We start from the raw sequence: 27,655 nt of genomic DNA, 5'->3' as shown, positions 1-27,655 counted from the left end.
CTGCTCGGCCATCCTGTGTCCATCAGACCAGTCAATTTTGCATTTTTGAGCATGTCAAATTTCATATGGTAAATGCACATTGAAACATATTGCAAATGCGCGTGCACTTGCAATATGATTCTATAGTGTAAAAACATCACCTAATGGACATGATGAAATCAACACAACGAGTGATGGAAATGTACAACTATCACTGCCCGGCCATCCTGTGTTCCCATCCTGTGTAAATGCATTTCATATTTTTAGTTACCACAACAATGCAGCATTTCATGATTCTTTGAAAAACATCACCTAATGGACATGATGAAATGAGTGATGGAAATGTACAACTATCACTGCTCGGCCATCCTGTGTCCATCAGACCAGTCAATTTTGCATTTTTGAGCATGTCAAATTTCATATGGTAAATGCAAACATATTGCAAATGCGCGTGCACTTACAATATGATTCTATAGTGAAAAAAACATCACCTAATGTTCACGATGAAATCAACACAACAGTGATGGAAAGGAACAACTATCACTGCCCGGCCATCCTGTGTTCCCATAGCGGGCATTAATATCAGAATGACCGGTAAATGCATTCACAACCATATTTTCATTTTTGGGTTACCAGGTGCCTATTTTCAATCACCAGTTGCACAACAATGCGTATCCATCAGAATATTTTAAACAGTCCATAAAGCACTCAGGACGGACTCCATAGATAGAGGGCCGTAGTAGGGTACTCCCATAGCGGGCATGGATAATAGGAGTCCCGGTAAATGCATTTACAACCATATTTTAATTTTTGGGTTACCAGTTGCACAACAATGCACGTGCATTTGCAATATGATTCTATAGTGAAAAAACATCACCTAATGGACATGATGAAATCAACACAACAAGTGATGGAAATGTACAACTATCACTGCCAGGCCATCCTGTGTTCATCAGACCAGTCAATTTCACATTCCTGCAGGATTTTTATAGCATGACAAATTCGTGATGGTACCTGCCCATTGAACCATATTGCAAATGCACAGTGACTTTGCAAAAGTGAGAAAACATAAACAAATGGACATGATGAAATCAACACAACGAGTGATGGAAATGTACAACTATCACTGCTCAGCCATCCTGTGTTCATCAGACCAGTCAATTTTGCATTTTTGAGCATGTCAAATTTCATATGGTAAATGCACATTGAAACATATTGCAAATGCACGTGCACTTACAATATGATTCTATAGTGAAAAAACATCACCTAATGGACATGATGAAATCAACACAACGAGTGATGGAAATGTACAACTATCACTGCTCGGCCATCCTGTGTCCATCAGACCAGTCAATTTTGCATTTTTGAGCATGTCAAATTTCATATGGTAAATGCACATTGAAACATATTGCAAATGCGCGTGCACTTGCAATATGATTCTATAGTGTAAAAACATCACCTAATGGACATGATGAAATCAACACAACGAGTGATGGAAATGTACAACTATCACTGCCCGGCCATCCTGTGTTCCCATAGCGAGCATTAATATCAGAATGACCGGTAAATGCATTTACAAGCATATTTTTGGGGGTTACCAGGTGCCTATTTTCAATCACCAGTTGCACAACATGCGTATCCATCAGAATATTTTAAACAGTCCATAAAGCACTCAGGACGGACTCAATAGATAGAGGGCCGTAGTAGGGTACTCCCATAGCGGGCATGGACAATAGGCGTCCCGGTAAATGCATTTACAACCATATTTTTATTTTTGGGTTACCAGTTGCACAACAATGCACGTGCATTTGCAATATGATTCTATAGTGAAAAAACATCACCTAATGGACATGATGAAATCAACACAACGAGTGATGGAAAGGAACAACTATCACTGCCAGGCCATCCTGTGTTCATCAGGCCAGTCAATTTCACATTCCTGCAGGATTTTTATAGCATGACAAATTCGTGATGGTACCTGCCCATTGAACCATATTGCAAATGCACAGTGACTTTGCAAAAGTGAGAAAACATAAACAAATGGACATGATGAAATCAACACAACGAGTGATGGAAAGGTACAACTCTCACTGCTCGGCCATCCTGTGTTCATCAGACCAGTCAATTTTGCATTTTTGAGCAAGGTCAAATTTCATATGGTAAATGCACATTGAAACATATTGCAAATGCACGTGCACTTACAATATGATTCTATAGTGAAACAACATCACCTAACGGAGATGATGAAATCAACACAACGAGTGATGGAAATGTACAACTATCACTGCTCGGCCATCCTGTGTTCATCAGACCAGTCAATTTTGCATTTTTGAGCAAGGTCAAATTTCATATGGTAAATGCACATTGAAACATATTGCAAATGCACGTGCACTTGCAATATGATTATATAGTGAAAAACATCACAAAATGGACATGATGAAGTCAACACACAACGAGTGATGGAAAGGAACAACTATCACTGCCCGGCCATCCCGAGTTCATCAGGCCAGTCAATTTTGCATTTCTGCAGGATTTTTGAGCATGTCAAATTTCTTACGTCATTTGGCCCACAAAAAAAATCCTTATGCACAATTTAAAAAAATATATAAAAAATATGATAATAAAATTGGACAAAAGTATATTCATACAGTTCTTACACATGTGTAATTGACAAAAAAATTGAAAGAATTTCAAAAACGGTCCAGAAAGCACTTTTTAAGGGTGTGTGAAGTTTTTACAAAATTTTGACATTTTTGACTTTTGACTTTTGACTTCCTATGAAATCATATTGGAATTGGACAAAACATATTCCTTATGCGCATGTAAAAAAAAAAAAAAAAAATTATGATAATAAAATTGGACAAAAGTATATTCATACAGTTCTTACACATGTGTAATTGACAAAAAATCGAAAGAATTTCGAAAAACGGTCCAGAAAGCACTTTTTTATGGGTGTGTGAAGTTTTTTACAAAATTTTGACATTTTTGACTTTTGACTTTTGACTTCCTATGAAATCATATTGGAATTGGACAAAACATATTCCTTATGCGCATATAATTAAAAAAAAAAAATTATGATAATAAAATTGGACAAAAGTATATTCATACAGTTCTTACACATGTGTAATTGACAAAAAAATCGAAAGAATTTCGAAAAACGGTCCAGAAAGCACTTTTTTAAGGGGTGATAAGTTTTTGAAAAAAATTTCATTTTTTCAAAATTTTACTTTTGGACATTGACTTGGGTTACATCTCCAATATGAAAAACCCCGGTGGAGCGCATTTGCCCCCTGTTGAATTTTTAAAGTGTTACAACTGGCAATTACCATATGGCATTTGCAATACACTTTGCATGAATCAACGCCGAATTGGGTGGTATTGGCCAATGTGTATATGGTTTGTCCGATGCCAATGACTTGCCATTCATTTTTGTCCAATACAGGGGGACTTACCTTAATTAACATTAACATTAACAGGGATGACATTAACATTAACAGGGATGACATTAACATTAACATTAACAGGGATGACATTAACATTAACATTGATGACATTAACATTAACATTAACAGGGATGACATTAACATTAACATTAACAGGGATGACATTAACATTAACATGAACAGGGATGACATTAACATTAACATTAACAGGGATGACATTAACATTAACAGGGATGACATTAACATTAACATTAACAGGGATGACATTAACATTAACAGGGATGACATTAACATTAACAGGGATGACATTAACATTAACAGGGATGACATTAACATTAACAGGGATGGCATGCCACATTAACAGGGATGGCATGCCACATTAACAGGGATGACATTAACAGGGATGACATTAACATTAACAGGGATGACATTAACAGGGATGACATTAACAGGGATGACATTAACATTAACAGGGATGACATTAACAGGGATGACATTAACAGGGATGACATTAACATTAACAGGGATGACATTAAAATTAACAGGGATGACGTTAACATTAACATTAACAGGGATACCATTAACATCAACCTTAAAAGGGATGACATTAACATTAACAGGGATGACATTAACATTAACAGGGATGACATTAACATTAACAGGGATGACATTAACATTAACATTAACAGGGATCACATTAATATTAACAGGGATGACGTTAACATTAACATGGATGACATTAACATTAACAGGGATGACATTAACATCAACATTAACAGAGATCACATTAATATTAACAGGGATGACGTTAACATTAACATTAACAGGGATGACATTAACATTAACAGGGATGACATTAACATCAACATTAACAGGGATCACATTAATATTAACAGGGATGACGTTAACATTAACATTAACAGGGATGACATTAACATTAACAGGGATGACGTTAACATTAACAGGGATCACATTAATATTAACAGGGATGACGTTAACATTAACATTAACAAGGATTACATTAATATTAACAGGGATGACGTTAACATTAACATTAACAGGGATGCCATTAACATTAACAGGGATGACATTAACATTAACAGGGATGCCATTAACATTAACAGGGATGACATTAACATTAACCTGTTACTCCTACCCCATACTTTTTCGAACATTCTGTTAAAAATCGTGCAACATTTCAGCACCCTGCTGCTCATGCCAGGAATATAGTATATGCATATGATTAGTATGTGTGGATAGAAAACACTCAGACGTTTATAAAACTGGTTAAATCACGGCTGTGACTATAACAGAACGTGTGTTTCATCGAAAAGCGCAGGAAAATCTGATCACTGAAAATGGAAATATATATCCATCCGCCACTTCAACCCACTGATAAAGGCGAACCACAATAAATGGGGCTGAGGTTGCAATACTACCTACAGCTTCCACACGATGTCAACAGTCTTGTCATTTGCCTAGGCTTTGTTTCTTGATCAAACGAAGAAGAGACAAGCCATTTGTTCAAGCCTCCGACCAGATATTTTGGTTGAGATTTACCCGGACATTATTTCCAGATGGACAGCTAAAGAATATACTTCGCCTCGTGATCAATTTGATCGCTTATTAACGTTTACTAATACCTAAAGCTGCATTACAAAATTATTTAGAAGTGTTTTGTGAAAGTTTATCGTCAACTTTTTTAATTTAAAAAAATGACGTTACGTTATAAGACGCTATTTTTTTCGTTTATCACACAGTCTTCATAGATTGATATCTAGGCTATATATGGACCGATTTAATAAAAAAAAAAAATACCCAATAGTGATTATGGGACATCTAGGAGTGCCAACAAAGAAGATGGTCAAAGGTAATGAATGTTTTATATTTTATTTGTGCGGTTTGTGTAGCGACGACTATGCTAATTATTTTGTTTACGTCCCCTGCTGGTCTTTTGGGGTGTTACATGCTATCAGATAATAGCTTCTCATGCTTTCGCCGAAAAGCATTTTAAAAATCTGACTTGTTGCCTGGATTCACAACGAGTGTAGCTTTATTTCAATACCCTGCATGTGTATTTTAATGAACGTTTGAGTTTTAACTAGTACTATTAGCATTTAGCGTAGAGCATTTGCATTTCCAGATGTCTAGATGGGACGCCTGCGTGTCAGGTAGGAGCAAGAGGTTAACAGGGATGTCATTAACATTAACAGGGATGACATTAACATTAACATTAACAGGGATGACGTTAACATTAAGTTGTACTTTAAAAGTAGTTTTACTACTGCACAGAACAATCCCAAGTTTCCTCTCCGAACAAAAATGGAGTTAAAAGTGTGGGCGTAGAACCCATAACAACAAACAGCATTAGTTAGCAGTGTGGCAGCATAAACAAAAGGTTATGGGGGTTGGTTGAAAACTTTTAGTTCACCACCTGCTGTAATGATTCACAGAAACAGAGCTGCTGTGTTCATAGCAGGGTGATAACAGTAACAGTCAATAGTTGCTATTCATTCTAGAACTCGTTGTTTTCTGACAGAAGGGAAAAGGAGAGAAAGGTGGAGAAGTAAAAAAAATTAAAATAAAATGGATGTCAGTGGCAACAATGGTTAGTATTGTATGCATCACAAAGCAGCTGACCTTTGAACCAGTGTGTAGATGCGTTTAGCAATTAATCAGAAGTACGTCATCAATAATGTCCAAAGATTGTTTTAATCACATGCTTTTTCAAACTGCCAACTGATGCCGAAAGATCCAACTGATTCTGCCGTGGTTCCGGTGCTTTCTTCGATTCCACAGCTGCTTTCAAACACGGACCTCTACTGGACACCGTACTTAGAAAAACCTAGTTAGGATTGTGTACTTGTGGTTTCACCTGACCGGTGGCGTAGCAGGTAGAGTAGGGAGCTATGGGACAGTCAGGGAAAGGAGGGAGTTTGACTCCTGTTGAAAACACACTGTCTTAGAACATAGTTTCACTTTCTGCACTGTTGTTCAAATACTTTTTAATTATTTAGTAAAGTATAAGTTTCTGTCTTAAGCACAGTAATTAAGACCATGGATTCAGATTTTTTGAAATAGTCAACTTGAAGGCAAAACAGGGAGGCATGATGTTAACCTGGTAGTCCAACTGAGTATTGGTTACTAAAGAGAACGATCTACCGCTGAGTTTTGATGAAAACAGTGGAGATGTTTTTTTTATTTTTGATATATATCTGATAATCACACACTGCTATTTGTTGCTGACCAGCTGATGTCTCTAATGTGGATCGTGAACAGATAATGAATCTCTGAGTACTGAACCATTTTCCGGCACAATTTGATGAAAGTGCCAAAGTCTTCAGAAAGCTTTGGTTTCCCATCACTAGTTAGTAAGTCATTTACAATATTAAAAACTATTCAAATTCAAAACTATTCAAAAGGTTTCTCTGTATAGAGTGTTTGATAAATGACTAAAATGTTTAAAAACATTTGTTAAAAAATGTACTTTAAATTTCTGGCAAAACATTGCAGGTAATCTATAGGTCACTTGCTGCCACTAGCAATCCTTGCCAGTAACCTACTTTGCCTTCACTGACTCTTCTGCTGGCAGGGAACGTCATCCCTGTTAATGTTAATGTCATCGCTGTTAATGTTAATGTCATCCCTGTTAATGTTAACGTCATCCCTGTTAATGTTAATGTCATCCCTGTTAATGTTAACGTCATCCCTGTTAATGTTAATGTCATCAATGTTAATGTTAATGTCATCCCTGTTAATGTTAATGTTAATGTCATCCCTGTTAATGTTAATGTCATCCCTGTTAATGTTAATGTCATCCCTGTTAATGTTAACGTCATCCCTGTTAATGGTAATGTTAATGTCATCAATGTTAACGTTAATGTTAATGTCATCCCTGTTAATGTTATTGTCATCCCTGTTAATGTTAATGTCATCCCTGTTAATGTTAATGTCATCCCTGTTAATGTTAATGTCATCCCTGTTAACGTCATCCCTGTTAATGTTAATGTTAATGTCATCAATGTTAACGTTAATGTTAATGTCATCTCTGTTAATGTTAACATCATCCCTGTTAATGTTAATGTCATCCCTGGTAATGTTAATGTCATCCCTGTTAATGTTAATGTCATCCCTGTCGTTAACATTAACATTTGATGTCCTCACAAACACACATCGGCAAAACTGATGCATTTGGGAACAACACTTAGTTCTAAAATGGCTGTTTTCTTGTGAGAGAAAATATGTCTCCAGCTATGTATCATATGGTATATTTCACCTTTATTTAACCAGGTAGGCTAGTTGAGAACACCTTTATTTAACCAGGTAGGCTAGTTGAGACCAAGTTCTCATTTACAACTGTGACCTGGCCAAGATAAAGCGAAGCAGTGCGACACAAACAACAACACAGAGTTACACATGAAGTAAACAAGTGTACAGTCAATAATACAATAAAAAGAAAAGTCTATATGCGGTGTGTGCTAATGGCGTGAGGAGGTAAGGCAATAAATAGGCCATAGTACAGAAGTAATTACAATTTAGCAAATTAACACTGGAGTGATAGATGAGCAGAAGATGGTGTGTAAGTTGTGATACTGGTGTGCAAAAGAGCAGAGAAGTAAATAAAAACAATATGGGGATGAGGTAGGTAGATTGGATGGGCTATTTACAGATGGCCTACGTTCAGCTGCAGCGATCGATTAGCTGCTCAGATAGCTGATGTTTTAAGTTAGTGAGGGAAATATGAGTCTCCAGCTTCAGCGATTTTTGCAGTTGATTCCTGTCATTGGCAGCAGAGAACTGTAAGGAAAGGCGGCCAAAGTGGGTGTTAGCTTTGGGGATGACCAGTGAGATATACTGTACCTGCTGGAGCGCGTGCTATGGGTGAGTGTTGTTATCGGGACCGGTGAGCTGAGATAACGCGGAGCTTAACCTAGCAAAGACATATAGATGACCTGGAGCCAGTGGGTTTGGCGACGAGTATGTAGCGAGGGCCAGCCAACTAGAGCATACAGTGGTGGGTAGTATATGGGGCTTTGGTGACAAAATGGATGGCACTATGATAGACTGCATCCAGTTTGCTGAGTAGTATTGGAAGCTATTTTGTAAATGACATCTCCGAAGTCGAGGATCGGTCGGATAGTCAGTTTTACGAGGGTATGTTTGGCGATGTGGTTGGGGTGTGTGTGTGTGTGTGTGTGTCTGTGTCCGCTATGTCTCTTTATGCCTCAACTACTGTTGACTAGGACCATAAAAGTAGTGCACTATACAGGGAATAGGCTGCCATTTGGAACTCAAGCCATGTCTAACCGCATGACTGGTCTTAGTCAGAGCCCGGAGAAGTTGATCAAATGATCGAAGCACCTTTTCTCCCCGTCCGTCCGTCCGTCCGTCCGTCCGTCTGTCTGTCTGTCTGTCCGTCTGTCCCTCTGTCCCTCTGTCCGTCTCTCCCTCTGTCCGTCCGTCTGTCCGTCCGTCTGTCCGTCCGTCTGTCTGTCTCCATCCCTGTCTCTGTCTGTTTCTATCTGTCTGTCTCTTTCATCCTGTTAGGGTTAAGTGTCTTGCTCTGGCAGACCTTTGTGTACCCTCCCAGTAGCCCACATTATGTCAGATGGACTCTCAATAACTCTTAATGCCTCTTAGTGGCTGATACAATGCAATATTATTGAATGCTTAAAACCTAATAGTACATTTTGGCCTTTGTCCAGCAGTACAGGTAACCTGAGAGAAAACCTTTTTAGTGATTTATGTGTTTCAATTGGACAGAAAGAGAGGAACACTGGGTGGACCCATACACTACACACACTACACAGCACACACACTCCTCAGAGATTCAAAACTGATTATAAATGTGTTCATTTCTGTGTTCTACCCTGAGGGTAGGCTAAATCTGATGTGGGAACGTATTCGTTTTCAAGGTGAACAAAATAATAAAACAGAGCATCAAAAACATGTTGAAAAAATAAATGACTTGGAGAACTGTTTGAAATTCGAGACCGGCAACTCAGTAGCATGATTTCTTTTGACACTAAGTTCTAAAATGGAATACACAAGAAATCTGGAATATTTGCATTGCTAAGAACACTCAGATTCTCAGAATTCCACTCAACCATTAAGTTGAATGTTCTGTTCTTCTAGAACGTGGCTAGTGATTACGACAAACGAGCTCCAACAATTCAAACGCAATGTAGCAACAGCCACAGTTAATAAAGCTGCAATGTAACGTTTCCTTACAAAAGCAAAAAAAAATAGCAAAGTGTTTTGGGGATACTAAGTTACAACAGTCATTCAGGTAGCAAACTCCCAAACTCCCAGCCTTCAAAGTGAGTGACACCGTTCACTCAAAATGACACAACAGTAATGCCACCGCTGCCTCTTTGGTTACACCCTCTCATACATTGGAGTGGGAATTCAGAACACCCGCAGTGGATAAAAAACACATAGCCATGATGGAGTACTCACAGGGACAGTAAAGAGGAGAGGTGGAGTACTCACAGTGAGAGTGAAGAGGAGAGGTGGAGTACTCACAGTGAGAGTAAAGAGGAGAGGTGGAGTACTCACAGGGAGAGTGAAGAGGAGAGGTGGAGTACTCACAGGGAGAGTAAAGAGGAGAGGTGGAGTACTCACAGGGAGAGTGAAGAGGAGAGGTGGAGTACTCACAGGGAGAGTAGAGAGGAGAGGTGGAGTACTCACAGGGAGAGTAAAGAGGAGAGGTGGAGTACTCACAGTGAGAGTGAAGAGGAGAGGTGGAGTACTCACAGGGAGAGTAAAGAGGAGAGGTGGAGTACTCACAGGAGAGTAAAGAGGAGAGGTGGAGTACTCACAGGGAGAGTAAAGAGGAGAGGTGGAGTACTCACAGGAGAGTGAAGAGGAGAGGTGGAGTACTCACAGGGAGAGTGAAGAGGAGAGGTGGAGTACTCACAGGAGAGTAAAGAGGAGAGGTGGAGTACTCACAGGAGAGTAAAGAGGAGAGATGGAGTACTCACAGGGAGAGTAAAGAGGAGAGGTGGAGTACTCACAGTGAGAGTAAAGAGGAGAGGTGGAGTACTCACGGGGAGAGTAAAGAGGAGAGGTGGAGTACTCACAGTGAGAGTAAAGAGGAGAGGTGGAGTACTCACAGGGAGAGTAAAGAGGAGAGGTGGAGTACTCACAGGGAGAGTAAAGAGGAGAGGTGGAGTACTCACAGGGAGAGTAAAGAGGAGAGGTGGAGTACTCACAGTGAGAGTAAAGAGGAGAGGTGGAGTACTCACAGGGAGAGTGAAGAGGAGAGGTGGAGTACTCACAGGGAGAGTAAAGAGGAGAGGTGGAGTACTCACAGGGAGAGTAAAGAGGAGAGGTGGAGTACTCACAGGGAGGAGAGAGGTAAAGGAGGAGAGGTGGAGTACTCACAGGAGAGTAAAGAGGAGAGATGGAGTACTCACAGGGAGAGTAAAGAGGAGAGGTGGAGTACTCACAGGGAGAGTAAAGAGGAGAGGTGGAGTACTCACAGGGAGAGTAAAGAGGAGAGGTGGAGTACTCACAGGGAGAGTAAAGAGGAGAGGTGGAGTACTCACAGGGAGAGTAAAGAGGAGAGGTGGAGTACTCACAGGGAGAGTAAAGGGGAGAGGTGGAGTACTCACAGTGAGAGTAAAGAGGAGAGATGGAGTACTCACAGGGAGAGTAAAGAGGAGAGGTGGAGTACTCACAGGGAGAGTAAAGAGGAGAGGTGGAGTACTCACAGGGAGAGTAAAGAGGAGAGGTGGAGTACTCACAGTGAGAGTAAAGAGGAGAGGTGGAGTACTCACAGGGAGAGTAAAGAGGAGAGGTGGAGTACTCACAGTGAGAGTAAAGAGGAGAGGTGGAGTACTCACAGTGAGAGTAAAGAGGAGAGGTGGAGTACTCACAGGGAGAGTAAAGAGGAGAGGTGGAGTACTCACAGGGAGAGTAAAGAGGAGAGGTGGAGTACTCACAGTGAGAGTGAAGAGGAGAGGTGGAGTACTCACAGTGAGAGTAAAGAGGAGAGGTGGAGTACTCACAGTGGGAGTGAAGAGGAGAGGTGGAGTACTCACAGTGAGAGTGAAGAGGAGAGGTGGAGTACTCACAGTGAGAGTAAAGAGGAGAGGTGGAGTACTCACAGTGAGAGTAAAGAGGAGAGGTGGAGTACTCACAGTGAGAGTAAAGAGGAGAGGTGGAGTACTCACAGTGAGAGTAAAGAGGAGAGGTGGAGTACTCACAGTGAGAGTGAAGAGGAGAGGTGGAGTACTCACAGTGAGGTTGAAGTCAGAAGGCTGTTGTAGATCTTTACTCGTGTGAACCTGCAGACACACAAAGAGAAACAGAAAACCAGGGTGATAAGAAACTAAAGAGAAGGAAGAGATCAAAGGTCCGGTATTATGGGGGAGGGGAGAGGGGGCCGCCAAGTCACACACTTCCATCCATATCTGAAGATGTGCATAAGCATCTGTTTAACCAGCCAGCCAGCCAGTCAACCAGCCAGTCAACCAGCCAGTCAACCAGCCAGCCAGCCAGTCAACCAGCCAGTCAACCAGCCAGCCAGCCAGTCAACCAGCCAGTCAACCAGCCAGCCAGCCAGCCAGCCAGCCAGCCAGCCAGCCAGTCAACCAGCCAGTCACCACCAGCCAGCCAGCCAGTCAACCAGCCAGCCAGCCAGCCAGCCAGTCAGCCAGCCAGCCAGTCAACCAGCCAGCCAGCCAGCCAGCCAGCCAGCCAGCCAGCCAGCCAGCCAGCCAGCCAGCCAGTCAACCAGTCAACCAGCCAGCCAGCCAGCCAACCACCAGCCAGCCAGCCAGCCAGCCAGTCAACCAGCCAGCCAGCCAGTCAACCAGCCAGCCAGCCAGCCAGCCATCCAGCCAGGTGAGACCATGAGAAAACATACACATTTCATCCCACTAAACAAACTACACTTCCCACAAGGCTTTGCTCTCTGTTCCATATATCATGGGAGTTGGAGTTTACTGCATGTATATTGTTCCATGTGGACGTGACCCCTACAGATGTTGGATGTGTCTTGAAAGTCTCATTGGCATGTCATGAGAGGACAGAAAACAGACTATCAAAAACATTTGGGATGCAACAACAACTCTCAGAGAGTGAGGCTAACGCAATATGTCTCGCTATGTAAACACACGGAGCCCTGAACAGCAGCCACAAAACAAACCAACTGCAAACTGTCTATTTGCAAAAGGATTAGTCCCAGATGTAGTTTGTCTACTTTTGGCCAGGGATCAAAGGTCACAGCTCTACTTTATCGCCTTTTGCTGACAACCAGTGAGCATCAGACAACCCCCTTTTCTCTCCTTCCATCCTTCTTTCTTTGTTATTTTGACCAATGCACACATCCACTCAAGTACGTACACACACAAACACACACATCCGCGTACACACGCAAGCGCACACACACACACACACCCACATATCCGTTGATATACAGTATATACAGTACCACTACTCATTTCAGGGTTTTTCTTTGTTTTTACTATTTTCTACATTGTAGAATAATAATGAAGACATCACAACTATGAAATAATACATACGGAATCATGTAGTAACCAAAAAAAGTGTTAAGCAAATCAAATATATTTTATATTTTAGATTCTTCTAAGTAGCCATCCTATGACTTGATGACAGCTTTGCACACTGTTGACATTCTCTCAACCAGTGTTGTGAGGTTATTACTTGGAATGAATTTCAATTAACAGGCGTGCCCTATTCAAATTTGATTTGTGGAATTTATTTCCTTCACAATCAGTTGTGTTGTGAGATGGTAGGGGTGGTATACAGAAGATAGCCCTATTTGTCAAAAGATCAAGTCCATATTATGACAAGAACAGCTCAATAAGCAAAGAGAAACGACAGTCCATCGTTACTTTAAGACATAAAAGTCCGTCAATACGGAAAATGTCAAGAACTTTGAAAGTTTCTTCAAGTGCAGTTGCAAAAAAAACATCAAGCGCTATGATGAAACTGACTCTCATGAGGACAGGCACAGGAAAAGAAGACCCAGAGTTACCTCTGCTGCAGAGGATAAGTTCGTTAGAGTTAACTGGCTCTCATGAGGACCTCCACAGGAAAAGAAGACCCAGAGTTACCTCTGCTGCAGAGGATAAGTTCGTTAGAGTGATCAGCCTCATAAATTGCAGTCCAAATAAATGCTTCAGAGTTCAAGTAACAGACACATCTTAACATCTACTGTTCAGAGGAGACTGTGTGAATCAGGCCTTCATGGTCGAATTGCTACAAAAAAACAACTACTAAAGGACACCAATAAGAAGAAGAGACTTGCTTGGGCCAAGAAACACGAGCAATTAGACCAGTGGAAATCTGTCCTTTGGTCTGATGAGTCTAAATGTCACAATTTTGGTTTTAACCAACGTGTCTTTGTGAGATGATCTTCGCATGTGTGGTTCCCACCGTGAAGCATGGAGGAAGAGGTGTGATGGTGTGGGGGTGTTTGCTGGTGACACTGCCAGTGACTTATTTAGAATTCAAGGCACACCCAGCATGTCTACCTCAGCATTCTGCAGTGATAAGCCATCCCATCTGGTGTGCGCTTAGTGAGACTAGGAGAGTGATGGAGTGATCCATTAGATGACCTGGCCTCCATAATCACCTGACCTCAACCCAATTGGGATGGTTTGGGAGGAGTTGGACCACAGAGTGAAGGAAAAGCAGCCACAGAGTACTCAGCATATGTGTGATCTCCTTCAATACTGTTGGAAAATCATTCCAGGTACAGCTGGTTGAGATAATGCCAAAAGTGTGCAAAACTGTCATCAAGGCATAGGATCGCTACTTTGAAGAATCTAAAATCTAAAACATATTTTGATTTGTTTAACACGTTTTTGGTTACTTCATGATTCCATGTGTTATTTCATAGTTTCGATGTCTTCACTATTATTCTACAATGTAGAAGTACAAATAAAGAAAAACCCATGAAATGAGTTGATGTGTCCAACCCTTTGACTGGTACTGTAGATATCATCAGTATCCCACTACCCTTTCATCACACTATTACAATATGATTTCATAAAATATTTCACTTTCCAAGTTAACCAAGCAACCCAGCCTCAGAATGCATCCCAAATAGCACTCTATACACTATTTAGCACCCTACTTTTGAGCAGGGCCCATTGGGAATCCCATAGGGCTCTGGTCAATATAATGGAAAGGGTGTTATTTGGGATGCGTTTCAGTGTAGGAGTAACCATGCAGACCCTGGTGGTGACAGAACTCTCATGGATATTAATATTTTCTTTCCTTGTCATTGGTTGTTTATTTACCATCCATCCTGTCAGTCTTACCCCGTTAAACAACGACTTGTGTGTGTAGAGGGGAAAGGGTGTGTCGGGGGAATGTGTCTATTCTGATGTGACAGGGGAAGGAAGAACGTCGTGGGAATGTAATGAGAGTGTTGTGAGAACGTTATTAGCGGGCTGCAAGAGGCACAATCAAGCGTAGCATCAGCGTTTGTGAGAGCACTTTGAAAACATCTTGAGATGCTTCTCTGTCTCTGTGTGTGTCTCTCTGTGTGTCTCTCTGTGTGTCTCTCTGTGTGTCTCTCTGTGTGTCTCTCTGTGTGTCTCTCTGTGTGTCTCTCTGTGTGTCTCTCTGTGTCTCTGTGTGTCTCTGTGTGTCTCTCTCTCTCTCTCTCTCTCTCTCTCTCTCTCTCTCTCTCTCTCTCTCTCTCTCTCTCTCTCTCTCTCTCTCTCTCTCTCTCTCTCTCTCTCTCTCTCTCTCTCTCTCTCTCTGTGTCTCTCTCTGTCTGTCTCTCTCTGTCTGTCTCTCTCTCTTCACCCTCCTATGCACGTTTTTTACCTCTTTCTCCCTCTATTCCTCTTCCTGCTGTCGGTCTTACATTGTTTTAACATACAGTTTTGCATATCTCCAGCAGGCACCCCCTGGCACTGTGTGTAGTAGAGGCTGGGTGTCCATATGCCATATGCGTATACATCTATTACTTTTTCTCCACAGATGTTTCTCACTAACACTGAGAGAGAGTGAGAGAAAGAGATATATGCACAGTGTATATATACATTATTATTATCTGTAATGTCTTTATTCTTTTGGACCTTCTGTGAGTGTAATGTTTACTGTTCATTTGGATTGTTTATTTGTATATCATCTACTTCACTTGCTTTGGTAATGTTAACATATGTTTCCCATGCCAATAAATCCCCTTGAATTGAATTGGGATGGACGGGGGGTAGAGATAATAAGAGTGATAGAGAGACAGAGAAAGACAGAAAGACAGAAAGACAGTCGTGAACAGATGAGCTCCTGCATTTTTCAGCTTTTCCTTAAAAAAAGATAGATTTAGAGTTAGATAAACTTGGATTTTTTTGTCAGGAATATATAGAGGATGCTACCCTCTACAATGTAACCTTCACTCCAAATCAAAACTCAAAACCTACAAACTGATTTTGGATGGAATTACAGAATCACCTGCAAGGCTTACAACTACCAAAGATTTGTATTCCAAAGCTTACACAGCAAATGCTCTGGAAGACAACAGAAACCTGAAAACACCATCCAACCTGGAACTAAGTAAGTTTAGTAATGTTTAGTCTGAAGCTATAATTTATTTTTAAAAGCCAAGAAGAAAAGCACACTACATTACTTTATAATGACTGAATGATAAATTAAGGCTGCTGAGCTTGATACAACTTCAATTAGCACTGACGTGTCAAGTGAGAGCTGTCAAAGCCCTTTAGCCCAACACCGTCAGGAGAGTCGAACAGTCGACTCCAACCAAATGGAGAGGCCTTAGAAGCTGCCTCCCGCTGTTCAGAGGTAATTCAAATGCAGTACCCTGTGTATGTAAAGAACGATAAGACAAGAACATTTGAAAAAATGAAGCTCTTTATGGAAAATCAAGAGAAAATCAATTTCAAAAATGGGAACATCAGCAACCTCATCTTCCACACAAACCATCCCCTGGCATGGAGCTATATTAACCAGACCATCCCCTGGCATGGAGCTATATTAACCAGACCATCCCCTGGTATGGAGCTATATTAACCAGACCATCCCCTGGCATGGAGCTATATTAACCAGACCATCCCCTGGCATGGAGCTATATTAACCAGACCATCCCCTGGCATGGAGCTATATTAACCAGACCATCCCCTGGCATGGAGCTATATTAACACAAACCATCCCCTGGCATGGAGCTATATTAACACAAACCATCCCCTGGCATGGAGCTATATTAACCAGACCATCCCCTGGCATGGAGCTATATTAACCAGACCATCCCCTGGCATGGAGCTATATTAACCAGACCATCCCCTGGCATGGAGCTATATTAACACAAACCATCCCCTGGCATGGAGCTATATTAACACAAACCATCCCCTGGCATGGAGCTATATTAACACAAACCATCCCCTGGCATGGAGCTATATTAACACAAACCATCCCCTGGCATGGAGCTATATTAACCAGACCATCCCCTGGCATGGAGCTATATTAACACAAACCATCCCCTGGCATGGAGCTATATTAACCAGACCATCCCCTGGCATGGAGCTATATTAACACAAACCATCCCCTGGCATGGAGCTATATTAACACAAACCATCCCCTGGCATGGAGCTATATTAACACAAACCATCCCCTGGCATGGAGCTATATTAACACAAACCATCCCCTGGCATGGAGCTATATTAACACAAACCATCCCCTGGCATGGAGCTATATTAACCAGACCATCCCCTGGCATGGAGCTATATTAACCAGACCATCCCCTGGCATGGAGCTATATTAACCAGACCATCCCCTGGCATGGAGCTATATTAACCAGACCATCCCCTGGCATGGAGCTATATTAACACAGACCATCCCCTGGCATGGAGCTATATTAACCAGACCATCCCCTGGCATGGAGCTATATTAACACAGACCATCCCCTGGCATGGAGCTATATTAACCAGACCATCCCCTGGCATGGAGCTATATTAACACAGACCATCCCCTGGCATGGAGCTATATTAACACAAACCATCCCCTGGCATGGAGCTATATTAACACAAACCATCCCCTGGCATGGAGCTATATTAACACAAACCATCCCCTGGCATGGAGCTATATTAACACAAACCATCCCCTGGCATGGAGCTATATTAACACAAACCATCCCCTGGCATGGAGCTATATTAACACAGACCATCCCCTGGCATGGAGCTATATTAACACAAACCATCCCCTGGCATGGAGCTATATTAACCAGACCATCCCCTGGCATGGAGCTTTATTAACCAGACCATCCCCTGGCATGGAGCTATATTAACACAAACCATCCCCTGGCATGGAGCTATATTAACCAGACCATCCCCTGGCATGGAGCTATATTAACCAGACCATCCCCTGGCATGGAGCTATATTAACACAAACCATCCCCTGGCATGGAGCTATATTAACACAAACCATCCCCTGGCATGGAACTATATTAACCAGACCATCCCCTGGCATGGAGCTATATTAACCAGACCATCCCCTGGCATGGAGCTATATTAACACAAACCATCCCCTGGCATGGAGCTATATTAACACAGACCATCCCCTGGCATGGAGCTATATTAACACAGACCATCCCCTGGCATGGAGCTATATTAACCAGACCATCCCCTGGCATGGAGCTATATTAACACAGACCATCCCCTGGCATGGAGCTATATTAACCAAACCATCCCCTGGCATGGAGCTATATTAACACAAACCATCCCCTGGCATGGAGCTATATTAACACAAACCATCCCCTGGCATGGAGCTATATTAACACAAACCATCCCCTGGCATGGAGCTATATTAACACAAACCATCCCCTGGCATGGAGCTATATTAACACAAACCATCCCCTGGCATGGAGCTATATTAACACAAACCATCCCCTGGCATGGAGCTATATTAACACAAACCATCCCCTGGCATGGAGCTATATTAACACAAACCATCCCCTGGCATGGAGCTATATTAACACAAACCATCCCCTGGCATGGAGCTATATTAACACAGACCATCCCCTGGCATGGAGCTATATTAACCAGACCATCCCCTGGCATGGAGCTATATTAACCAAACCATCCCCTGGCATGGAGCTATATTAACCAAACCATCCCCTGGCATGGAGCTATATTAACCAGACCATCCCCTGGCATGGAGCTATATTAACCAGACCATCCCCTGGCATGGAGCTATATTAACCAAACCATCCCCTGGCATGGAGCTATATTAACACAAACCATCCCCTGGCATGGAGCTATATTAACACAAACCATCCCCTGGCATGGAGCTATATTAACACAAACCATCCCCTGGCATGGAGCTATATTAACACAAACCATCCCCTGGCATGGAGCTATATTAACACAGACCATCCCCTGGCATGGAGCTATATTAACCAGACCATCCCCTGGCATGGAGCTATATTAACCAAACCATCCCCTGGCATGGAGCTATATTAACCAAACCATCCCCTGGCATGGAGCTATATTAACCAGACCATCCCCTGGCATGGAGCTATATTAACACAAACCATCCCCTGGCATGGAGCTATATTAACCAAACCATCCCCTGGCATGGAGCTATATTAACACAAACCATCCCCTGGCATGGAGCTATATTAACCAGACCATCCCCTGGCATGGAGCTATATTAACACAAACCATCCCCTGGCATGGAGCTATATTAACACAAACCATCCCCTGGCATGGAGCTATATTAACACAAACCATCCCCTGGCATGGAGCTATATTAACACAAACCATCCCCTGGCATGGAGCTATATTAACACAAACCATCCCCTGGCATGGAGCTATATTAACCAAACCATCCCCTGGCATGGAGCTATATTAACACAAACCATCCCCTGGCATGGAGCTATATTAACCAGACCATCCCCTGGCATGGAGCTATATTAACACAAACCATCCCCTGGCATGGAGCTATATTAACACAAACCATCCCCTGGCATGGAGCTATATAAACCAGACCATCCCCTGGCATGGAGCTATATTAACACAAACCATCCCCTGGCATGGAGCTATATTAACACAAACCATCCCCTGGCATGGAGCTATATTAACACAAACCATCCCCTGGCATGGAGCTATATTAACCAGACCATCCCCTGGCATGGAGCTATATTAACACAAACCATCCCCTGGCACGGAGCTATATTAACACAAACCATCCCCTGGCATGGAGCTATATTAACCAGACCATCCCCTGGCATGGAGCTATATTAACACAAACCATCCCCTGGCATGGAGCTATATTAACACAAACCATCCCCTGGCATGGAGCTATATTAACCAGACCATCCCCTGGCATGGAGCTATATTAACACAAACCATCCCCTGGCACGGAGCTATATTAACACAAACCATCCCCTGGCATGGAGCTATATTAACCAGACCATCCCCTGGCATGGAGCTATATTAACACAAACCATCCCCTGGCACGGAGCTATATTAACACAAACCATCCCCTGGCATGGAGCTATATTAACCAGACCATCCCCTGGCATGGAGCTATATTAACACAAACCATCCCCTGGCATGGAGCTATATTAACACAAACCATCCCCTGGCATGGAGCTATATTAACCAGACCATCCCCTGGCATGGAGCTATATTAACACAAACCATCCCCTGGCACGGAGCTATATTAACACAAACCATCCCCTGGCATGGAGCTATATTAACCAGACCATCCCCTGGCATGGAGCTATATTAACACAAACCATCCCCTGGCATGGAGCTATATTAACACAAACCATCCCCTGGCATGGAGCTATATTAATACAAACCATCCCCTGGCATGGAGCTATATTAACCAGACCATCCCCTGGCATGGAGCTATATTAACACAAACCATCCCCTGGCATGGAGCTATATTAACCAGACCATCCCCTGGCATGGAGCTATATTAACACAAACCATCCCCTGGCATGGAGCTATATTAACCAGACCATCCCCTGGCATGGAGCTATATTAACACAAACCATCCCCTGGCATGGAGCTATATTAACCAGACCATCCCCTGGCATGGAGCTATATTAACACAAACCATCCCCTGGCATGGAGCTATATTAACCAGACCATCCCCTGGCATGGAGCTATATTAACACAAACCATCCCCTGGCATGGAGCTATATTAACACAAACCATCCCCTGGCATGGAGCTATATTAACCAGACCATCCCCTGGCATGGAGCTATATTAACACAAACCATCCCCTGGCATGGAGCTATATTAACCAGACCATCCCCTGGCATGGAGCTATATTAACACAAACCATCCCCTGGCATGGAGCTATATTAACCAGACCATCCCCTGGCATGGAGCTATATTAACACAAACCATCCCCTGGCATGGAGCTATATTAACCAGACCATCCCCTGGCATGGAGCTATATTAACACAAACCATCCCCTGGCATGGAGCTATATTAACACAAACCATCCCCTGGCATGGAGCTATATTAACACAAACCATCCCCTGGCATGGAGCTATATTAACACAAACCATCCCCTGGCATGGAGCTATATTAACACAAACCATCCCCTGGCATGGAGCTATATTAACACAAACCATCCCCTGGCATGGAGCTATATTAACACAAACCATCCCCTGGCATGGAGCTATATTAACACAAACCATCCCCTGGCATGGAGCTATATTAACCAGACCATCCCCTGGCATGGAGCTATATTAACCAGACCATCCCTTGGCATGGAGCTATATTAACCAGACCATCCCCTGGCATGGAGCTATATTAACACAAACCATCCCCTGGCATGGAGCTATATTAACACAAACCATCCCCTGGCATGGCACAGTGCTATATTAACACAAACCATCCCCTGGCATGGCACAGGGCTATATTAACACAAACCATCCCCTGGCATGGCACAGTGCTATATTAACACAAACCATCCCCTGGCATGGCACAGGGCTATATTAACACAAACCATCCCCTGGCATGGAGCTATATTAACACAAACCATCCCCTGGCATGGCACAGTGCTATATTAACACAAACCATCCCCTGGCATGGCACAGGGCTATATTAACACAAACCATCCCCTGGCATGGCACAGTGCTATATTAACACAAACCATCCCCTGGCATGGCACAGTGCTATATTAACACAAACCATCCCCTGGCATGGCACAGTGCTATATTAACACAAACCATCCCCTTTCATGGCACAGGGCTATATTAACACAAACCATCCCCTGGCATGGCACAGTGCTATATTAACACAAACCATCCCCTGGCATGGCACAGTGCTATATTAACACAAACCATCCCCTGGCATGGCACAGTGCTATATTAACACAAACCATCCCCTGGCATGGCACAGTGCTATATTAACACAAACCATCCCCTGGCATGGCACAGGGCTATATTAACACAAACCATCCCCTGGCATGGCACAGTGCTATATTAACACAAACCATCCCCTGGCATGGCACAGTGCTATATTAACACAAACCATCCCCTGGCATGGCACAGGGCTATATTAACACAAACCATCCCCTGGCATGGCACAGTGCTATATTAACACAAACCATCCCCTGGCATGGCACAGTGCTATATTAACACAAACCATCCCATTTCATGGCACAGGGCTATATTAACACAAACCATCCCCTGGCATGGCACAGGGCTATATTAACACAAACCATCCCCTGGCATGGCACAGTGCTATATTAACACAAACCATCCCCTGGCATGGCACAGTGCTATATTAACACAAACCATCCCCTGGCATGGCACAGTGCTATATTAACACAAACCATCCCCTGGCATGGCACAGGGCTATATTAACACAAACCATCCCCTGGCATGGCACAGGGCTATATTAACACAAACCATCCCCTGGCATGGCACAATGCTATATTAACACAAACCATCCCCTGGCATGGAACAATGCTATATTAACACAAACCATCCCCTGGCATGGCACAGTGCTATATTAGCACACTACCCCTCTCTTAAGAGGTGGGGTGTTAACGGGGGGTGGAAACTCAGGATACTAGACAACGAGGACTGAGTCAGCTAATATACATCTCTATAAGTCTGGAAGAGTAATGGTACAGGTGAACCCCAAACAGTTTCAGCTGGACTTTCACCTAATCAAAGAATTAGCTCAGCAGGAGAGGCTCTCCCATGAGAAAGATACCCCTACCTCGAGCGGGTCAGACCATACCTCTTCATTATAGAACCCCACAGACGAGCAATCCCAAGCAACCCCAAGTAAACCTCCCAGCACAGAGTACTACCCCCTCATTGAAATGAAGGATACATTTACCCAGCTGGAGGTAAGGCAGGTGGAGCTGGAACAGCAGGTGATTACACTCCATTCAGCACAGATCCAGACAACAGTCCAGCACAACAACACCCCCTTAACCAGACCCGGAGAGAGACATATCTGCACTCTGGACTGTGGTGACACAACTTCAATAATATAAAAAGTAAGAGCAGGAGAAGAACAGAGCACTAGAGGAGAGGATCAGACTGCTGGAGGAGAGGTTGAGGGGGATGGCATGTGACAGAGAACAACCCACTAGAGAGGTGGCCACCCCCGCAGAGAAGCCAGCAGAACAGCCCACTTCAGCTCCCGACAAAAGTCTTGACACCACAGCAGAACAGACAAATGAAGAACCCCAAGCCCAGGGGAGCTCACCCCCTCTGAGCACCCCCTGTCAGCCACCCTGATAGCCCTCCTGACAACCCCCCACATACACACGCACACACACACACACACACACACACACACACAAACTGAGGACATACACAAGACACAGATTGTACTCCTTATTCACTCAAATGGGAAATATATAGGAGAAAATAAACTTTTTGCCAAACACAGTGTGTCTAAACTCTGGTGTCCAAACACCCAGCGCGCCATAGACCTTCTGTCTGAGGAACAATTAGGGTCACCCAGCCACATATTAATGCACACAGGCACAAATGAACTGAGAACACAGCAGGATAGGGTGGCCACAGTATTCAAGGGAGTGATTGAAAAAGTGTTTTCTACTTTCCCCAATGCACAAGTGGTTATCACCATCCTGCTACCATGAAAAGACTTCCCCCTGCTACCATATAGCGGGTAAACGCAAGTATTTCATGTGACTTGCCCCAAAACCAAATGTTTTCCTGGCCCACCACTCCACCCTGGACTTGAACAGCCTCTATGACCAGGTCCACCTATATAAGGCAATAGTGCCCACCTTCGCCAGGACCCTAAAGGACATCGTTCTCAAACGCAGCCACAACACTTCACACAGCAGCAACAGATAAATAGACACCCGCCCAGACCAGCGAGACACTCTCCCTGACCAGTGAGACACCCGCCCAGACCAGCGAGACACTCTCCCTGACCAGCGAGACACCCGCCCAGACCAGCGAGAGACACCCGCCCTGACCAGTGAGACACCCGCCCTGACCAGTGAGACACCCGCCCAGACCAGCGAGACACCCGCCCTGACCAGTGAGACACCCGCCCAGACCAGCGAGACACTCTCCCTGACCAGCGAGACACCCGCCCAGACCAGCGAGACACCCGCCCTGACCAGTGAGACACCCGCACTGACCAGCGAGACACCCGCCCTGACCAGAGAGACACCCGCCCAGACCAGAGAGACACCCGCCCAGACCAGCGAGACACCCGCCCAGACCAGCGAGACACCCGCACAGACCAGCGAGACACCCGCCCTGACCAGCGAGACACTCTCCCTGACCAGTGAGACACCCGCCCTGACCAGCGAGACACCCGCCCAGACCAGCGAGACACCCGCCCTGACCAGAGAGACACCCGCCCAGACCAGCGAGACACCAACCCAGACCAGCAAGACACCCGCCCTGACCAGTGAGACACCCGCACTGACCAGCGAGACACCCGCCCAGACCAGAGAGACTCCCGCCCAGACCAGCGAGACACCCGCCCAGACCAGCGAGACACCCGCCCAGACCAGCGAGACACCCGCACAGACCAGCGAGACACCCGCCCAGACCAGCGAGACACCCGCCCTGACCAGCGAGACACCCGCCCTGACCAGCGAGACACTCTCCCTGACCAGTGAGACACCCGCCCTGACCAGCGAGACACCCGCCCAGACCAGCGAGACACCAACCCAGACCAGCAAGACACCAACCCAGACCAGCAAGACACCCGCCCTGACCAGCGAGACACCCCCCCAGACCAACGCATATTGGACCCATGCCGAAAGGACCTACATCCAGACCACAACACCACCAGCCACAAACACACCCCCACCCCAACCAGCCAAGTCAACCAAAACGGATGGCACTGTGATAGACTGCATCCCATTTGCTGAGTAGAGTGTGGATCAGAGAATCACCAGCAGCAAGAGCAACATTGTTGATAAATACAGAGCATTGAACCCTGTGGCACCCCAATGGAGGCTGTCATAGGTCCAGACAACAGGCCCTCCGATTTGACACACTGAACTCTATCTGAGAAGTAGTTGATGAACCAGGCGAGGCAGTCATTTGAGAAGCCAAGGCTGTTGAGTCTGCCGATAAGAATGCTGTGATTGACAGACTCGAAAGCCTTGGACAGGTTGTTGAAGACGGCTGCACAGTACTGCCTTTTATCGATGGAGGTTATGATATCATTTAGGATCTTGAGTGTGGCTGAGATGCACGAATGACCAGCTCAGAAACCAGATTGCATAGTGGAGAAGGTACATTGGGATTCCAAATGCTCGGTGATCTGTTTGTTAACTTGGCTTTGGAAGATTTTAGAAAGGCAGGGCAGGATGGATATAGGTCTATAACAGTTTGGGTCTAGACTTTCTCCCCGTTTGAAGAGGGTGATGACCGTTGCAGCTTTACAATCTTTGGGGATCTCAGACGATATGAAAGAGAGGTTGAATAGGCTAGTAATAGAGTCTGTCTCCTCTATACCAGGCCATGGACATCTCATCCTGGAATATCCAACTCCTGAGGTCATCTGCCTTTGGCCTATAGAGCAGGAACCTGGACTTCATCAATAAAATCGGAAATACAGACATCATCTTCCTAAAAGAAATCTGGTATAGAGGAGACAAACCCACTGGTTGCCCTCTAGGTTACAAAGAGCTGGTAGTCCCATCCACCAAACTACCAGGTGTGAAACAGGGAAGGGACTCAGGGGGTATGCTAATTTGGTATAGAGCAGACCTAACTCACTCCATAAAATGTATCAAAGCAGGAATATTTTACATTTGGCTACAAATTCAAAAGGAAATGATCTTAACAGAGAAAAATGTCGTCCTGTGTGCTACCTACAGTTTATCCCCCCACTAGAATCCCCATACTTTAATGAAGACAGCTTCTCCATTCTGGAGGGAGAAATCAATCATTTCCAGGCCCAGGGACATGTACTTGTCTGTAGCGACCTAAATGCCAGAAACGAACAAGAACCTGACACCCTCAGCACACAGAGGGACAAACACCTGCCTGGAGGTGACAGCATTCCCTCCCTCATGTGCCCACCTAGACACCACTATGACAACATAACCAACAAAAAACGGGGCACAGCTCCTGCATCTCTGTCGCACGCTGGGTATGTGCATAGTCAATGGCTTCAAGGGGACTCCTATGGTAGGTACACCTATAGCTCATCTGTTGGCAGTAGTACTGGAGACTACTTTATCACTGACCTCAACCCAGAGTATCTCAGAGCGTTCACAGTCAGTCCACTGACACCCCTATCAGACCACAGCAAAATCACAGTCTACTTGAGCAGAGCAATACTCAGTCATGAGGCATCAAAGCCAAAGGAAATTAGTAATATTAAGAAATGGTATAGACGGAAGGAATGTAGTTTAGAAACCTACCAAAAACAGTGCCATCCGTTTCGTCACCAAAGCCCCATATACCACCCACCACTGAGAACTGTATGTGGCGGCTGGCCCTCGCTTCAAATTCGTCGCCAAACCCACTTGCTCCAGGTCATCTATAAGTCTCTGCTAGGTAAAGCCCCACCTTATCTCAGCTCATTGGTCACCATAGCAGCAACCACCCGTAACACGTGCTCTGGTAGGTATATTTCACAGGTCACCACCAAATCCAATTCCTAATTTGGCCGCCTTTCCTTCCAGTTCTCTGCTGCCAATGACTGGAACGAACTACACATATCACTGAAGTTGGAGACTCATATCTCCCTCACTAACTTTAAGCATCAGCTGTCAGAGCAGCTTACAGATCATTACAGCTGTGCATATCCCATCTGTATATAGCCCATCTGTATATAGCCCATCTGTATATAGTCCATCTGTATATAGCCCATCTGTGCATAGCCCATCTGTATATAGCCCATCTGTATATAGCCCATCTGTATATAGGCCATCTGTGCATAGCCCATCTGTACATTGCCCGTCTGTATATAGCCCATATGGATATTCCCCATCTGTATATAGCCCATCTGTATATAGCCCATCTGTATATAGCCCATCTGTATATAACCCATCTGTATATAGCCCATCTGTGCTCAGCCCATCTGTATATAGCCCATCTGTATATAGCCCATCTGTATATTGCCCATCTGTATATAGCCCATATGTATATATCCCATCTGTATATAGCCCATCTGTATAAATCCCATCTGTATATAGCCCATCTGTATATAGCCCATCTGTATATAGCCCATCTGTATATAACCCATCTGTATATAGCCCATCTGTGCTCAGCCCATCTGTACAAAGCCCATCTGTATATATCCCATCTGTATATAGCCCATCTGTATATAGCCCATCTGTATATAGTCCATCTGTATAAAGCCCATCTGTATATAGCCCATCTGTATATAGCCTACCTAACTACCTCATCCCATTTTGTTATTAATTTTTTGCTCCTTTGCAAGCCATTATCTCTATTTGCGCACTCATTGTCTGTACATCAATCACTCCAGTGTTTAATGGCTGAATTGTAATTATTTTGCCACTATGTCCTATTTATTGCCTTTACCTCCCTAATCTTACTTAATTTGCACACAATGTATATAGACTTCTCTACTGTGTTATTGACTGTACGTTTGTCTATTCCATGTGTAACTCTGTGTTGTTGTTTGTGTCGCACTGCTTTGCTTTATCTTGACCAGGTCACAGTTGTAAATGAGAACTTGTTCTACCCGGTTAAAATAAAGGTGACATAAAAAAATTAAAATAAATGAGGCAACAACAAATTCATTCCCTGTTAGACAACTTCCTGGACAAAACGT

General features: G+C 43.9%; 1 protein-coding gene across 3 annotated transcripts in view; it reads right to left on the bottom strand.

Annotated features, from left to right (window-relative positions):
- The window catches only part of LOC127911372 (RNA binding protein fox-1 homolog 3-like), a 1,085,108-nt gene that overhangs the window by 715,949 nt on the left and 341,504 nt on the right, over window positions 1-27,655 (bottom strand). For all 3 annotated transcript variants that reach the window (XM_052477708.1, XM_052477709.1, XM_052477707.1), the window contains exon 3: window positions 11,666-11,713. The gene's annotated coding sequence lies outside the window, so the exon portion shown is untranslated. The remainder of the gene's footprint in view (window positions 1-11,665; window positions 11,714-27,655) is intronic.

The sequence above is a fragment of the Oncorhynchus keta genome, chromosome 24 (genome assembly GCF_023373465.1).
Source record: "Oncorhynchus keta strain PuntledgeMale-10-30-2019 chromosome 24, Oket_V2, whole genome shotgun sequence".
NCBI lineage: Eukaryota > Metazoa > Chordata > Actinopteri > Salmoniformes > Salmonidae > Oncorhynchus > Oncorhynchus keta.
This window is presented reverse-complemented; position numbering and strand designations above follow the sequence as displayed.